The following is an 18,055-nucleotide window of genomic DNA, read 5'->3' on the forward strand; positions in this document are numbered from 1 at the left end:
AGGATCTTGGAAGGAGGAAGAAAGACCATCATGGAGGGGATTTGAATCTTGCATCCCAGGAAAATTTGGTCCTGTGAAGGGGATGGAACAGATGTTTTGAGATTGAGAGTAAACCCCACTCTGCAAAGTAGAAGCTTGGTAAATTTTAGATCCTGAAGAAGAATCCGCTGAGAGGGTGCTTGATTCAGAAGGTTGTTCAGATAGGGAAAATTCTGAACACCATGGAGTCTGCAGAAGGCTATGACCAGGGTCAGACATTTGGTAAAGACCCTTGGTGCCATAGGAAGACCAAAAGGCCAAGCAAAGAACTGATAATGTGAGGTAGAAACAGAGAACTGTAAGTACTGTTTGAAGACAAGATGAATAGAAATGTGGAGATAGGCATCATTTATGTCTAGAGACACCAGCCAGACCTGAGGAAGCAGCATGGGAAACAGAGACTGTAGAGACAACATTTTGAACAAGAGAACTTTTAGAAAGATGTTGTGAAAGGAGAGATCCAGCATGGGCCTTCGAGAGCCCTGTTTTTTAGAAACCAAAAACATTCTGGAATAAAACCCTTTGCCCTCTGGGAGGGAAGAAGAGGCTGAACAGTTCCCTGAGCTAAAAGATCCTGAAGAATAGGAGGGAAGCTAGGAAGTTGGCAATGAGGAGGCTGAGGAGTACTCAGGGAGGAAGGGACTTCCCAACCATGATGCAATCTTGTTGAATTATAGAAAGAACCCAGGAGTCTGTGGTGATCTGATGCCAGTTGGGAAAAGACCATGTTAACCTGAGGAAAATAAGAATCTAGCTTATGGGCAAGGAAGGATGAATGTCAAACAACGGTAGATTTGTTAGAGAAAGAGGGATTCTGACAGCACCCTGAGCAGGCTTTTCAGGAAACTCCCTTGTTTGAGGATCTCTTACCCCTCAAGGGTTGCTTCTGCTACCTGTGCACAAAGGGAGATGTAGGGTAATTCCTTTGAAATGCAGGGATAGGTGAAAGGACCATCTGTGAAACAGAAGTTTGTAAGGAAACGGCAGAAGTCTTAGCTTCAGAATCAGGCATGTCAGTCAAAACACCCCCCAAGTTTAGAAAGAAGGACCAGCAGGTACCTAATTGTATATATCTGGTAATTTATAGCTGTGAAAGCTAAGGTGACAGAGGTATAGACCTTTTTTCCATATATGTCCATAGCCCTGATGCCTTTACTAGAGGGTAAAAGTTTACGGGAAGAAATTAATTTGGAAAGATTGTCAGTAGAAAGAAAAATTACTGCTGGGTCAGAGGAAGGATTCTTGTACAAGAACTTCTGAGCCTCTCAGGTACCTTGTAAAACCTATAATGTTTCTTAGGATCAGGGAGCTGAGACTCAGGAGCCCGGGAAGTAAAAGAAGAAGCATCCAGTATGGCTTCCAGCACAAGAGGTACTGCAGAAGGTCTAGGGGACTCCATCTGAAAGAGATCATAATGCCTTTTTTGCACCTCAGACATTCATAAACTTTCCCACCTAAAGTGCTCCATCATTTTTACAGTGGTGTCCCTGAAAAACGCTAATTCAGAGCAAGAGGCAATGGATATGAGAAGACTATACCAGAGACTCTTTCCCAGAATCCAAACTCCTCCTCATCATCAGAGGAGTCAGACTTCCAAAGCCTTTTAAAGAGAGTTGAAGAAAAAGGAACAGTAGAAGGCACTGACACAGCCCTGGGGGGAGGAAGGGTTCAAGGCCATAAGGGCCTTGAAGAGACCTTGAGTGAAATCTTGCCATGCTTTATGGGAGTCCTTAGTCACAGGGGCCACACATTTAGACTTTTATTTTTTTCTTTATAGGAGCCTGTGGCCTAACAAGATTAGAAGGATCAGAACCATGTCTGACTTCAGTAAGGGAACCTAAGACTTCTTCCCTAACAAGTATCTGGGTAGTCCCCTAGGCCCTTCTGAGATAATCAGTCGTGGTTCCCCCGTCTCATCTGCAGGAGATGAAAGCTCAGCCTCAGTGGACGTGCAGTTAGCCAACCCAGTATCAGCCTCCAAGTGAGTCGCAACAGAGGGAGCTGGTATCGGAACTGGATGGTCCTTGGGTTCTTCATCTGACCCTATGAAGATATCCAAAACAGGGTGCACAGCAGAAGCCTCTAAATACATCTTTTTGGACTACTTCTTAACAGGCAACTGTATGTATGGGTGGGCAGATTCTGAAGCCATAGTTCTTTGGGCTAACAACTTCAAATAGTGGTTATTCAAATACACTACAGGATGACAGATGGCTACATAGGGTCTTGAGTATGAAGGCCTGATAAATGTCATACTGTGTGTGATCATGGTCTGCACCTGGCCAGAAAAGGCACTTTGTGTTTTCTGTCTTTATGGGGAATCTGCTTCCCCCACTTACATTTCCCCTTTCTGGATGACATGTAAAAATGGGTAAACAAACAAAAAGAAATACAGACAAGTCCTCAGCAGGGTACTTAACTGCCTCAGGCTCCATTGCTGAGACAATGTGATGAACAACTCACAGACCAAATTCAAAAAGTAGTGTTCACACTGGCGGCAAAGAAGTTCTGGGGATTAGGCATTCGTACGTCACTTATGTTTTTGTACATCACTTATGTACCTTACATCTTTGACCTAGGACATACATTGATATATGGCACATAGAAGGGGCTAAGGCTTTAGTATGTTGTACGGACGTATGTTTGTTCTTAGCAGAGTATCCCTTTGGTAAGGAATACTGCAGCGGTGATAAGGGAGAACATTTAAAGGCATAGATGATATTGCTTTGTCACCACTTTTAAATGCTGGTATTACCAAACAGTTTTTATGTTCTGTATGACACTGGCTTAAAATGAATTTTCAGACAGCTATTTTGCTTTTAGTGGAAGGTTGAGTCAACATTTTATGTGATGCTTTTGGCACTTGGTGAAACTTTTAGGTGGCTGCCAAGTTCAAGGACTCTAGCTTTGAAGAGTTGCACTTGTTTGAACTGCAGAGGTAAGCATGCCTCTTAACCTCTAAAAAAATTGTAGCACTGACCTTTAAAAATCATAACAGAGAGTCAGAAAAAGGACTTTTTTTATTTTTCACAGTATCGAAGGTCTTTGTGCACTAAACACTATATAGCTATTGATAGGAAATCCTTCTATAGGTCTAGTTTATTTAGTAAATAAGGCATGAACTCATAAATAGAGATGTTTTTTATGATGGAGATCAGTAAATGTAACAGGAGCAAGACCAAATATGAGTGGCATTATAACTTTATGCAAAAAGCATAGCAGTTAAAAGGTATGGAGGAGGAAGCTTGTCAGCAGTGCTTATCTGCTCAGATGATCGGGATGAATGACCACTGAGCTTGAGAGTGAGTTAAGAAAATACTGTTGGGGTCAGAAAATGTTTTAGTGAAGAGGTTTATTGCCTTTTTGTCAATTATGCTCTAATCGTATTTTTTTTTTTTTATTCAGCTGACCTGACTGGTAGCTCATGATAGCTCTACTACCATTACCCAATTGCTGCATTCATTCTGTCTGTGGCAGGAGTTACATTTGTTTGAACTGCAGAAGTAAGCATTTCCAGTCTCGACAAGAGTCTTGTGATACATTTGTTCTTGCCTGGCTGCCTAATAGCCCTTTCATTCGCCCTCTAGTGAGAGTCAGATGATAGGTAGCAAACCAGCTTCTATGTCCAATGGAGCAATCTACCCTCACTTTTGGAGTCCCCCTCCCCCACCCTTCCTATGGCAACTCCTTCAAGCTCCGGTAAATAATGCCTTCTGAGGAAAGCTTGCCTCTACATTTTGACTTCCCCAGGCAAATGTGTTTGGTGGGCCTGTACTTTGCAGGTGCAATGCAGTGTTTTTCCTCTAGGTGTCCCCTAAGTTACAAACAAGAGCTCCCTCCTTCCCCCCAGGATGGGCAAGCCGGTTCTTACAGCACTAGAGTCAGTAATCAAACTCGGGTCATTTAGGGCTTAGTCAAGTCTTCCTCCCATTATGCCACAGAACAGGGGGAAGTCATGCTCTAGTCTTGAACAGTGGTTGAATCTGGAGCCTCTTGTGCCATTTTATCTACTAATTGAGAAAGAATATCCCACAGAATATGGTTATGGTTGACTTGTGTACAACACCTTCCATTAAGTTCCATTTGACATATATCCACTTATGTATTACCAGCATTTTTCTGGACTTAGATCCTTATACATTTCACTGATATACAGAATTTTCCCTCAGGTATTTGTAACCATGTTATCATGTCTTAATTAGAGAATATTACTTTTGTCTTGTGTATTTGTACTGCTGTGATCCCTGTCTTAACACACTGAAAGAAATCAACATTTGACCACTGGGAGACCGAGTGAGGTATTGACCTTGCGTTCTTCACTGTTCTGTGCAGCTATTTAGCTGAGCTAGCTGACATTTTTCTTAACTTATACTATCCTTCATTTGACAGATGCAGTGTGTTAGTGTTATGTTCTCCCATTCTGTTTAGAACAGCAATTTCTTTTGGAGGTAGTAGAACCAGGGGCGGCTCGTGGCATCGGACTGCCGGTCTGCAGCCCCCTCAGTTGTTTTGGTCTTGTTTATATTTTAATTTAATTGTTTTAATTTAATGTAAAAAAAAAAGAAATCTTTTTTTTTTTTTTAGTTTAAATTTCGAGTCCGTGACTCGAAAGTATGCGCATGCATTATGTGACTTACCAGCGGCGCGGTTGTAAACAGCTTTTTTTTTTTTTTTGGTTTTCTTTGCAGCCCGGAGGAGCACATAAGGCATCATTGTGATGCCCAGAAGTCTATGCGGCAGCGGTTACAAACCGCATAGACTTGGAAGGGGCTCGGACTGCGACGTCCGCAGGCACGTCAGTCATGACGTGCCTGCTGGGCTAAAGCCTAAATGCTGCTGATTGGTTGTTGCTCTCTTCCCGGGCTTTGTGCTGGGAAAAGAGTGAGAATCAGTCAGTTCAGTTTAGTTTAGGAATCAAGCTTCAGCTTTCTTTTGGTAATTGTGATCATTTTTTTATTTTATTTTTTTTTTGTTTCATTAATCATTTCTATTTGGAATTGGTTGGATTTATTATCGTTTGGACAGCGCCTGTGGAAGAGCAGAAGACAGAAGAAGACAGAAGAAGACAGAAGAAGAAAGTACAGAGTGAAGGAGGGGTGCAGAATTAAGTAAGTATGTTAACTCTTTAGTCTAGTACTTGCCTACAAATATAAATAAATGAAGCTGTACAAAACATTGTTGAACTGTATGAGTTTCACGTTGCAGGGAGATTAGTGGAAGTTGAACAACAGATGTCAAGTTGCAACTCTGCATTGTGAAAGAAAAAAAATGTGTACCCACTCCCAGGAGTCATATTTCATATTTTAATTTTGCTGTAAAGCTACAGATCAGCTTACCAGATAAAAAAAATGAATGTGAGAACAAAACTTGCAACAGTACAACAGGAAGTTGTATTCTATCAGTCTTTTCTCAGTCCTCCTCTGATATATTATATCACTTATATTATCTTTCTTCTTACACATTTTTCTTCTCCTTCTCTTTTATGGCTTCAGCACATATTTCCTAATTAACCTCATGAGACGCCCATCAGTGTATGCCAGTGTATACTGTACTAACTTACATCCAAGGCAAACATTAAGAAGCTAGTGCCAGTAACTTTTTTTAATTAGAATACATTTCCTGGTGTGATATTAACATTTAAAAGGAAGACTTTTGTTTTTATTACTTATAAAGATTAGCCAAAATTAATCAATACAACCCTCTTTGCTTTGCATTTCTCTTTTTATTTTATTTCTGTGAGTAGTAACACTGCATTTTTCTTTCACAAAGCAGGTGATTTGGCATAGTGGTATGTTGTTCTGACTCTTTTGCACAGGAACCTTGGCAGTAAAATGTGTGGTGGTAACGCAGCATTTTATTCTAGCAGCTTTCCAAGATTATACAAGCAATGTTTAATGTGTCCCTGGTTTTTCCCTTTTGACCCACCCCAATAAATTTGGCTTTTTCCAGACTTCTTGTGCTGCGAAGTTGAGATGCAGTTGAGTATTGCTTAGATTTTACAAGGAGCTGAGAAGCTGCAGGGGAAGAAAAGTTTAGTGCTGATTATGCTAAGTTGGCTTACATTGCTAATAGCACAACAGGTTGTGTACTTGCTTTTGATGCAGTAGGTTGTTGGTTCTACTCCCATAAGGGGTGAATGCTGCCGTACTGAAAGTTAAGATACTAACTATGAGCCTGTTATGAGTTTGCTATCCATTTCCTATTGCAATATTACTAGCTTATTTTTAATGTAATTTAGGCAATTTATTCCTCAGGGGCATCAGGCACTTTATTTTTTGATGAAGCCATGAAATATAAAGGTGATTGCTAGCAGCAACCTCTTCATTACAGATTTATTTAACGTGAAGTTATTTAGATGACTTTTTTACTACTTCAGAGATTGTGCATATTTACTGATAATGGTGGACTGTAGAATTGTGCATATTTACTGATAATAGTGGACTGTAGAAGTCTGAGTAGACTTTTATGATTGAAATGTTCTGAATTGGGCAGTTTTGTTTCATTGTTTACTGGAAAAATGTTCAAAGCAATAGGAAGGTGTATCAAAGAGCACATGTATGTTTCATATGCAAGGGGCCTATGATTTGAAAACAGCCCAGAATTAATTGTTATCTGCCACGGGTAAAATGTATTTTCTTTGAATGTGAGTTTAATGTTGTTTCAATGAATGTGAGTTTCAAGGGCAGAGAAGTTTTAATGCCAAGTTTGTTTAGCAGATATCTTAGTGTTTGTGCTGTAAAATACAAAATAAAGTAAGCAGTATGCACATTAGTGTTTATGGTAAATGGAGTGAAATAGCCAAGTAATGGTTCATTGGAATGGCTGCAGAGGCTCCATTCAACCATGATTTTGTAGGGGGGAAGGGCAGCAAACTCAGACAAGCCCAGCTGAACTATACCTCCCAACTGTCCAGATTTTCAAAGAATGAATAGATTTTTGCTTCTTATTTTTGGTTTGTTCATAAAATTTGTAGTTTTCTGGCAAATCATTTAGGAATTCAGTCACTGAATAATGATACACTGAGTTTCAGACTTCATAACCTTCAGAAAAATGCATGTTAAAGTAAGAGCTCTTCTAACAATTGTCTCAGTTTATACAAGAGCAATTTTAATACTGTTTATATGTTCCCCAATATATTTGGCCTTGTTCAGATTTACTGCATTAACAGATTGAGAGGTACATGCAAATAAATTGCTTTATAGAATTAGACATAGCCAACCTCTCAACTGCCCCCAATTTTGGCTCAAAATGTTGCTCTTCCCCCTAATAATCCCTCCGCAAAATAGCAATTTTGGAAGAAAACTTGGAGGGTTTACAATTAAGAAATAACTGTAATAATCAAAGTTATAGATTACTTGAAATGCATGTAGATTATTTTATTTTGTCAGCTGCTCAAGTTAGCAGTACTAATATTAAAGTGTACCTTCTTTGACAGGTTCCCAGCTGTATTGTGTGGCTATTTTATATTTTTGCATCACATTTTTGGTCCATTTTTCATAAAATTGTGTTTTTTGGCAAATTAGTGACAAATCACTAAAGACTGAAGTTAGAAAATGACAGACATTTGAGTTTCAGATTTTATACCCTTAAGAAAATTCATACTAATGCAAGACTTATTCTGTTATCTTTCTAAGTTTATTAGAGCAATATTTAAAAATTGTCCTTATTTTTGGGCCTTTGCCCACTTCTGTGTATGGCTTTGTCCAGATTTCTTGCTCTGAGGTTGAGAGGTATGACAAATGTGTCAGGGCCATCACAGTTAACCAGAGACATTTCAAATTGTGACATACTTGTTGCACCCCACTCCCCCATGTAGTGACTCTGGATGTGTCCAAGCAAGGCAAGGAGTAGTTATGCAGTGTAAATGTGCAGTGTGCCCCCCCATCCGAGGTAGACACAAGTACTACAGAGGCTTTTCATCTGTCCTTGATTTTGCAGAACGGTCTGGTTTCTGTCATGTTTTTGTACTGTTTTTATGCTTATTACTCAGATTTATGCTTATTACTCAAAGTGTCTGTTGCTCTGTGTTTAAGTAGCAATGCTTTAATGACCATAAGGTAAGCTTGTCTGAGATCGTAAGATGCAAGTAAGCTTTAATAAGCATACTGTTAAAGAACTGCAAACATTGAAAGCCTTTCTATTGTTGCCATGCAGAAAATACTTGACTAGATAATGTATAAGCCTTTGGTATTAAAGGACAGGATTCCATTATTTTAAAAAGCTCATTACACTTGTTGGAGACTTCCAGTCATCTCTACAGACTTTACCCATAAACTAAACATAATGCCAATCATGTGTGGTCCATAACCTGTACGGTAATCCTTTAAGCAATGTATCTTGAGCTTGTTTCTTGTTTGCTTTTCATTTTTTACTTTGATCATGTTTTCCCCATGAAACAAGTAGATAGAGGTCAGGCAGCAGGTCTTTTTTGGATAAGAAACATTTTTACAAGTGGGGGCATCACAGATTTCTACTTTCAGCATGTTACTTGGTACTTTAATAAAGCTAAATATAAATTATAATTAGAACTGCAAGGAGAAGTGGTTTGAGTTGAGTGCTTCTGGTTTTTCTTATACTTGATTTTGACTGGCATTCCAGTAATGTATTTAAAAAGTAATTTATTTTTTCATGCCTCACAACCTTTTGTTTCCATCTAGATAATAAGTAAGCTGTCATGCAGCCAATGCATTGAAATATTTTTATTCTTCTACACTTATTTTTGTCTTGATTGGACTCTCATAATGATGGTTTGCCACCCAGGGCAGCATATTTAATTAAAGTTAGTTTTTGTGGTTTTGAGCATAGCTCCTCCCCTTTCTGGTTGGCCACACCCCTTCCCCTTGGCCCCACCCATTCAGCTGTCTCCTGCAGCCCCCCTTTGATTTGAAGTCACCAGCCGCCACTGAGTAGAACATTCTTTGAAGCCATTCCTTTAATGACATAGGCTTAGTATTCCCAGTATCTAGTAACTGTCATTAGTTTTCCCATTTATTGTTTACAGTACTCATGAACTTAAGTCACAAACTTTTTCCCCTTGTATTTCTTCATTAAAGCCAACCTGTGCTGTACATTTCTGGTTATAGTCCTCCTGGTCCCTCATCATAAACTTATGTCACTGTTTCTGTCATCATAGCAATTTATTGAGTTTGCATTCAACATTTTGGGCAGCTTCCTGCCTCTGCAGAATTCCAAGAATGGTAATGAGATGCATTTCAGGGGGTCAGGTCTAGCTGCCACATACGTTGCAACTGACAAACACCTTCTCTGAGACAACCAAACTCTTTAGGCATGTTCAAGGATCATTTATCTGACAACTCATTTTAAAGAAATGCATTTTTTTTTTTGCATATTCCCTGAGTTATAGATAAGTGAAGTATATGTTTTTGTCATTGTTTAAACATTGTTGTATGTTTACTATCTTCTGACAAAGCATATTGAAGAAACAAAATTGTGGGATGAATGAGTGGGACTCTGAATTTCACTAAAGTGAAATAATTAAGAAAGAATTCTTAATTACTGGCATTTTATTTCTTTGAGACAGGGTTTCATTTACAGTGTTGTGTTGGTCTTTCTGTAATGCATTTTTTTCTACAGTGTATGAAATGCCTTTTATTTTATTATTATTATTATTTTTGCCTTTTCTTGTTAGTGCACAATATTGGTTAGCATTGAAACTTTCTGTGTTCTGTATATGTTATTTTAGATATTTAAATGTACATCTCTCACTAAAGTTTTATCTGTCTATTAAAGGATGTTGAATTCCCACTAAATTTACAATACTTAAATCAATGTCTGTTGTTTTTCTTTTCACATTTATTTTCAAGGTTACTTTTGTGTTTTACATCAGGATTAATGACTTAGTTAAATACAACATGATCCATTATTAATCCCCTATGCATTTTTCTGGTGACTAAACTGGGCAGAAGTCCTGTCATTGAAAAGTTGTGTTGGTTCATTTCCATAGCTTTTACTGTTTCGTTATTCAGGGAAAACACACTAAGAGCATATGGTTATCTTAGAAGCAGTGTAAAAAACATGATGATCTGTTAACACTAACTTTTAGCAAATTCTTAGGCAAAAGTAACTAAACTGCCCTGACAACCTTTCCAGTCATTTTAAATTACTTTTTACTGTATTTTTGTGACTATCATACAAGAAGTATGATTTGTAGTACTTGATATTAATTGTGGTTTATGAAGTCACACTGCACAGCTTCATATAGTGCCACACACATACACACACACACACACACACACACACATATATATATATATATATATATATATATATATATATATATATATATTAGGATGTTATTCAATTATGTTATTCAATGTTTGCCCTCAGCTTTATATGCAGTGCAATAGCTTATGCTCATTGTTTAAAATGTAAAAACAAAACAAACCTATTTATTTTTAAGATGTGAAAATCCTTCCTGTTGCGATTCTTGAAAAAAAAAAATGTCTTGTTGTTTTTGCAGGCATTTGTCAGTACTACAGATCAGCATGAATTGTTTTGGTATATAGGGCCACTGCCACATGTGACATGGACTAAAGATTTAGAACTCTGTTTCATGCTTGTTTTCAGCATCATTGTGATCAACAGCGTTTCACAAATACACAAATAGCTGAAGTGTGTTAAAGTGAAATAAAAGATTTGTAATAACTGAAAAGTAAGCTGGCTAGCAAGCAGAGTAGTGTGGCACTTTGTGGGCCTGCTTTACACTGCCTGACTCTCTAGTTCAGCTATGGAAGTAGTATGCCTTATTTGTGTGGCAGTTTTACCAGAATGCAAGCTGTCTTTCCACACATCTAAGACATTGTAGGTGTATTGGTGATGTTCAGAAGAGCCCTTCAGGGAATGTGTATTCTGCATGTGTGTGTCTATTCTTGTAGTAGACTAGCACTCTATCCAGGACTTCTTCCTGTCTTAATGTCAACTGCTTGTTGGGATACCCTGCAGCTTTCCATTACCCTGAACGTGATAAAGAGGGTAATTAAGATGTCTGGTTCTAAAGTAATTTCACACAGTAAACTCGTGAAAATGTGGAACATTTTTTAAATAAATCTTCATGTGGCAAGAATTCAGAGGGATTATACCTTCCGTTGAACAGCACAGGTAACTGATATGTTTAAACAGATCTATTTTGGAAGCTCAAACTTTCAAAACTTCGAACTTCATGTGGTGGAGACCATAACATCAAAGTTTTGAAAGTTCGAAACGTCAATAAAACAAAAAATAAAAACACATTTTTTTTCACATTTATGTAGGGGGCAACCCCTCTGCACCCCCACACCCCCTGCTAATTAAATATACCATGTCTGAGATTGCACTGCAGTGAAGAGAAAGGTAAATTTCTCTTTCCGCGCTGTACGGTGATCTCCATTTAAACAGTTCGAAGTTTCAAAATTTTGATCTTATGGTGTTGACCATATGAAGTTCAAAGTTTTGAAACTTTGAGCTTCCAAAGTAGACCCGGTTAAACAAACAACATTCGGTCATGCTAGAAACAGCATGTGGGGCTGTATATGGTGCTGTGGCTGGAGGAGACGGTGTAGGAAATGCAAAGTACAAGCCAGCAAGCATGGAGTTAAGTAAGCAAACTTTCATTCAACTTTCTGAAATGCAGCAAAGAATAAATAGAATATTAAATTTCTCATTATATGCCTATTTCTATCTTATACCTTACTGGTTAAAAGAAATCTCTGACAGAAATTACTACAGGCAAGTTTGTCTCTGGGCCCCACCTTTTCTTCTGCACATAAACAGATGTATGCTACCATATACTGAGCTGTGAGGGCTTATTTACTGCTGACATGATTGGACTGCAGTCACAAATCATTCGGGATCCCACCCATTTCAGAACACCCTGTCCCTTCCTGAATGCAGGAGATGGCTGGAGAGCCTGTGTACCTGATACTGTTTGATTTACTGAACACACAACAGTAACACTTTGTGGATCCATGCATTCAGAATGTAGTTTTTCAGAACTTTGGAAGGATAGAAATAAAATCATGCAGGATTTCAGAGATTTGATGAGTCAGATGTTGAATCTCTGGTAAGCCTAACTTTCTTTTTTGCAAGTGTGTGATTTGTAAGATGATGTCATTTATCCATTGTTTTTTTTCCCTCTGAGAACTGATTAATGTTCTGCACAGGTCAGTGGGTGTTGTTCTTGGCAAGTGAAGTCAGCTTCTGACAACACAGTAGAAAGAACAGTAAGGAAATTAAAAACGGATGATGTTTCATCTTATCAGCTTGTTGTAGTATTGCCAGGAATGTTGTCATAGTGTTTCTTGTGGGCAGAGTTTAAACTTAAGTGTTTATATGTTTGGCTGACAATGAGGTAAGTTGTTAATTTGAGAGCAGAAGTTCTTCATGTAGTAGACAGCCAGTATGTGTACTTTTGTATATTGTCAAAGCATACTGTAACCAGTAAATAGTTTTAAATCTGAGGCCTCTGTGAAACAGTTGATCATTATACACAACAATGTTGAGAAGGATAGGTAATTTGGGCTGACAGTTAAACTTTGTGGCTTAAAACAATGAGCTACAAAGACGCTGTATCTGCAGACCCTGGCCAACACCTTCAACTCATGCGCTGAGTGACCTGAAGCAACTAATTTGGCCATACTAAGCTTTCAAGTCTATCCTTTTATTTACTCTGTCACAAGATTTAAATAGGCAAATTAATAGTTATGCATAGTTTCCTTTAACATCCAGTCTTAATTAAATTTACTTAGAAACTGACTATGACTGCATGTAAGGAGTAGTGTCAGTGGTGCAACAGGTAGCATATTCACCTTTTGTGTTCTGTTCTCACACCAGGCAGATTGATTGTTGGACTTTTCAGAACAATATTCTGCACAAATAGAATCATTTCATTAAATTTAGCTACTAATCATCATAAATTTGAAGTAGTTTTCTTGTAATAGTGTTTATTGTCAAAAGAAGCAAAACGGTCTTTCTTGAAAGAGGTCACAAGTAAATGAAAAAACACTAGTAATCATAAGAGACCAGACTTGGAGGAAGAAGGAAAAAACAGCAGAATGTAATGGTCCAAAACATGTGAATCAGTAAGCACTTGTATTTTAACATCATGCAAAGACCTTTTCAAAAAGAAGAATACAAGACTGTTGAATGTTTGTTTGTGTTGAATATTTGCAGAATTAGAGAGGTTACAAAATCCATTCTGCTGCTGTTTCAGAAATGCCACTGGGTTGAGCCAAAGTTAATGGATGTTCCATGCAAGAACATCAGCCCTTAAAATGTTTTGGAAATTATAATGAAGTTTTTAGTTGGAGTGCTTCTCAATGAGATCAGACAGTAAGCTTATACTAGAATTTATCAAAGCTTCCTTGATGTTCTGTGCTGTACTGGTGAGCCTAGTGTGGGTATAAATGTGGACCTTTCAGGAGCATGTTGGTGGTAGCATGCTGAATAGATGGGTCATCTGAGGGTAGTGCTGGTGGTGCTCATTGGTGTGGATGCAGAAGCATCACCACATGCAGTCTTATTCAACAGGCTGCTTAGTGAGTCAAGTAGTGCACACCAGATCTGCGGACCTAAGTATGTGCTGGGAGGATGCACTGCTGCATCCTGAGGTCCACTGCTCCAGATCACATCACATACATCGACCAATAGGGTGAAAACACTCTGCTGAATATAGATAGGTACATACACATGGTCTCATACATAACATTCACAGAAATTTATTGGACATCCAGCACACCTAAATGCATCATATAATTGGGAGAACCAGTCAACCACCAGATGACCCACAGTTTCATTAATATTATGTACTAGCTCCAAGATCACAGCACCTTGGGATGTGCTGTTTGTTGTTAAGAAAGGACATTGTTCAGTACAAACCTGTGCATTAGATATTGCCAAAATTCAGCAAACCAATTTTATTCTGCTGTGTTTGGAATACCATTATGCAGGCAGCTGGACTTAGTTGCATTAAACAGTTCCCATACTGTCAGTGTCCAGCACAAGAGTATGTACACTGGGCATGTTCCTTCATTCCCTGTAGACATATACGCTATCATACAGACACAGCTGTGCAGGTTAGTAAAACCTAATAGTGCCCGCTGACCGAGACCTTTTTATTCACACATACAATTTACAGGGCAGAGTCAATCCACAGACAATAAATTACTTTGCGAATACCCACCCTTGTAGGGAAAAACAAGTCAGGTATAGGATTCAGTTTATTTATTTATTAACTTTGTTGGCTGAATAGATGGGCTGATTTACGGAACATTTTCTGCCATGACCTAGGCCAGTTAGGCATTCAGAAGTTTCAGTAGATAGTTACAGTTCTTTGTTATTTTTACAAATCAAAGAGTGTCAGTTCATTGGCAGAACAACAGTGCTGAAACATAGGAAAGATAAACATAAATGACGCAGTATGAGTTGTTATTTGCACAATTCAAACAATGTGACAGTTCATTTGCAGAACAACAACAGATTGACATGGAATATGCAATTAAATTCCAATGACAATATACTGCAAGGCAGTTTACAGTTTAAAGCGAGCAGCATATGGGTTTATAGAAACAAAAGCTGGAAGAGCTACTCTAAATATGGAATAGAAAGCAGTATTTACAGATGTACTTACATGTATCAACCAACTATACTAATGCAGTTTTGAAATAACATAATGTTTAGCTGTACAAATAAATATGAGCTAGTTGCTATAAGCCTGATTTAACCATTACTGAAATAATGAACTAGGGAGGTGCTATACCAGGGCATACTGGCACATGCCCCCCCCCCCCCCCTTGTGGGACTGTGTGCTCCAGAAAGTGCATCACTCCCCGGAGTAGTCAAAATTAAAAAAAAAGAGCCTGAATATTTTTTTTTTACCCTTGATCCATTTTGTGTGTGTGTGTGTGTGTGTGTGTGTGTGTGTGTGTGTGTGTGTGTGTGTGTGTGTGTGTGTGTGTGTAAGAGAAAGAGAGGGCTCCTGAGACCTCCACCACTGATCAGACAGCACTAAAGACACCCCAGAGTGTTCACAGTCACACATTAGGCAAGTAAATGGTGGTAGAAAGAATGAAACCTGTACCCATGACTAGAAGAAGCATCTCATTAAAAGATTATAACCTTAATCCTGTCCATAAACTGCCAGCTGCCAGATCTTCACTCACTTCTTCATTTCCTGATAAATTACTGGATTAAAAGGTTACTGAGGTCTCCAGTCAGTCAGTAATGTCAGTCATTAGAGTTTCATAATTTTAATTGTTTTGAAATATATGTATATGTTGATGCAAAACCTGTCATTCTGTTAACTTTTTTAACTGAATTAGAACAGTCCGCCTGTTTTCTGTTTCTGATTTTGCCTCATGTTTGTGCCGCCCCTCTTTAACTTCTTTTTTTACTGGTAAATCACTGAGGATTGTAGTCAGTCAGTTATGCCAGCCTTTATATTTTCATAGTTTTTATTGTTTAGAAAAAAAAGCAAGGCCATGCAATACTTATTGTTCTATTAATGTTTTAAGTGATTAGGAGTTATCTGGCACTTAAGGCTTTGATATTTTAACATACAGCCCCTTTAGTCAAATGTGCAGGGTTTGAATCCCTTCACCATTTGCCTACTGTGTGAACTTGATTAAGTCACTTAACCAAACAGTGCTCATGGGTCATCCATGAACGGGGCAATTTATCCGTTGGGTTTACCTGGTTAACAAGTACATAAAATACAATTTATAAATCATTCCTTCTTATCTCCTCATTATGTTTGGCTTTGTCCAGAATTCTTAAGCAAAGAAACTGAGAGGTATTTTGGTCTGCTCTTGTAACATTTGTGGCTTTCTGGTAAATTGTTGCAGATTGTGCTCACTAAATAATGACACAGATGTGAGTCTGAGACTTGAATTCTTCAAGAAATGTATGCTAATGCAAAGCTTGTTTTCAGTAGATTGGAGTTTCAAGGGAAAATAAGTTCACGGTTGTGCATGCTAATTCTGTTTTCAGTGTGAGAGTTTTGTGTTTTGTTTAGCAAATGGCTGTCAGTATTTTTACTGTATTTTTTTCTGATGAGTGCAAAACAGGTACAGCTTGTTGTTCTGGAATTTGTGTTCTGAGAATCTTTTTTTTTTCTCTTCTTACTGAGGGATTGTCTTTGTGCCATTCTCCTATTTCTGTTGAGTTGTAAGATACCAACTTGATTTGTTCCATTGTAGCATACACACACTGCATTTAAAGTATAATCCTTGAGCACAACAAATGCAGTTCGTCTATATTGTACATATTGCCAGGATGTGTAAATATGTTACTGGACTATGGCATTTATTGTTTTGTTTTTTTTTAAGAGAGAAATATATAGAAATGGCCTTTCATATTTAACCATCGATTGCAGATGATTTTTTTTTGACCACCAGATGTTCTACATACCCCACCTGCTTGCTAATACCCCAGCAAGAAAGGATACCTGGACCACCACTGATTCAAGACCCTATATATTTCCTTTACTTCAGCTGAGCTTTAATCACTAGAAAAAGTGTCTGTGTTAAAAAAAAAATTAGTTCTTTATCATCCTAAGAAACAGCTTGGAAATTGCCTATTCAGTTATTTTTCATTTTAGAATCACTGCATATTGACATTTGCACCTTCTAGTATATACTACTTCAATACTGTCTAATATTCCTACCCCCTTTCTGGGTGACAGTAAAACAGAAGGTTCTAGATATGAGCTCCTAGATTACTCATGCATGGATTATGTAACAGTATAATCATCATCATCATATCCCCCATTTTCCCTTTTTCATAGGGTTGGAGTGTCACATCAACACTTAGCAGCTCTCGCAACTCAGAGCCAATCTCCTTCTTCAACAGTTATGCCTGATTTGCCATATGGTTTCTTTCATGCAACCTATCCATCTCTTGGCTGGTCATCCTTATCTTCACTTGCCTTCTTTCTGACTCTTCCAGTTCTGCTTTACAAAGTCATCCTCTGCATTTCTGCATGTATAACAAAACTGCCACAATATTTTCTCCATGACCTTCTCTGTCACTGGGGCTGCTTACAAAACCTCAAGCTTACTTCACTGCTGTGACTTCACTCACCAAGCTTTTCTGCCACAGAAGAATTGGTCACACCCCTGTTTTGTATACTTTATATTTTAAAAGACTTTGTTTAATATTAAATGTCACGGCATTGTGCATCTAATAGAAAAGATAGACTTTTTAGACTATCATCAGCTCTCTTCAAAGACAGGATTATACACTTTAGCTGTTTGTTTCTTGAAGCATCTCTCTGGCTATGGATTCCAGTTTGCTTATATCATCAGAAGAGTAAACTTAAGTGTATTTGTCACTGGTCTGATTGTACTAGTGTAACTGACACATATGTATTTCTTGATGTATCTAAAGATGCATTCCCTGCTATGGAAGCATTTTCATCTGCTTGACTTATGCATTGTTTTGGAAGGATAGGTCCTTTTCAGTGATTTTGCCGCTTATAGGAAGAACTGTTAAAATTACTCTATCTGAAATATCTTCCTTAATCTGTTACAGGAGTTTTACTCCTCCTTTTGTATACATTCTTCATGAGATAATCTGAATTATTTTTTTCAATACCCCCTGTTTAACTTCAGTACTTGCTTAATTGCATGCAGTCTGCCAAAACGAAACATCCAACAAACCAGATAAAAACAAAAAGTCACTGTGGAAAAGTTGTGGAAAGCAGGCAACCAGTGAAAATATAATCCAAAATTACTTTATTAGCGCTTTCGTCCAACAAAATGAACTTCTTCAGATACATCATGTTGAAGCTGTAGCTTATATACACACATCGTATTAATTAATTAACCCAAAATCTGCTTTTAAAGAATGGATAATGACACTGTGATCTGCTGAATGAACATTTTTGCTCTTGCATACATCCTGTTTTTAAGTCTGTAAGGGAAAAATGTCCATTCAGCAGATTCCTTATTTTCCAAGCCATGGTCATTTAGTATGAATGCTGATCACATATTACTAAACTCTGTTTCTGCATTTAAGCAAGCTT

The 18,055-nt window shown here is 38.0% G+C and overlaps 1 protein-coding gene across 4 annotated transcripts in view; it reads left to right on the forward strand.

The window, feature by feature from the left end:
* The window catches only part of ANKRD6 (ankyrin repeat domain 6), a 1,808,044-nt gene that overhangs the window by 703,911 nt on the left and 1,086,078 nt on the right, over positions 1 to 18,055 (forward strand). The window contains exon 1 of one of the 4 annotated variants that reach the window (XM_044067133.1): positions 11,899 to 12,097. The exons of the other annotated variants lie outside the window; for them this stretch is intronic. The gene's annotated coding sequence lies outside the window, so the exon portion shown is untranslated. Of the gene's footprint in view, positions 1 to 11,898; positions 12,098 to 18,055 lie in introns of those variants that run through there. 4 annotated transcript variants of the gene reach the window in all.

This window comes from Protopterus annectens, chromosome 1.part0, assembly GCF_019279795.1.
Source record: "Protopterus annectens isolate FY-2018-M chromosome 1.part0, PAN1.0, whole genome shotgun sequence".
In the NCBI taxonomy this organism is placed as follows: Eukaryota; Metazoa; Chordata; order Ceratodontiformes; family Protopteridae; genus Protopterus; species Protopterus annectens.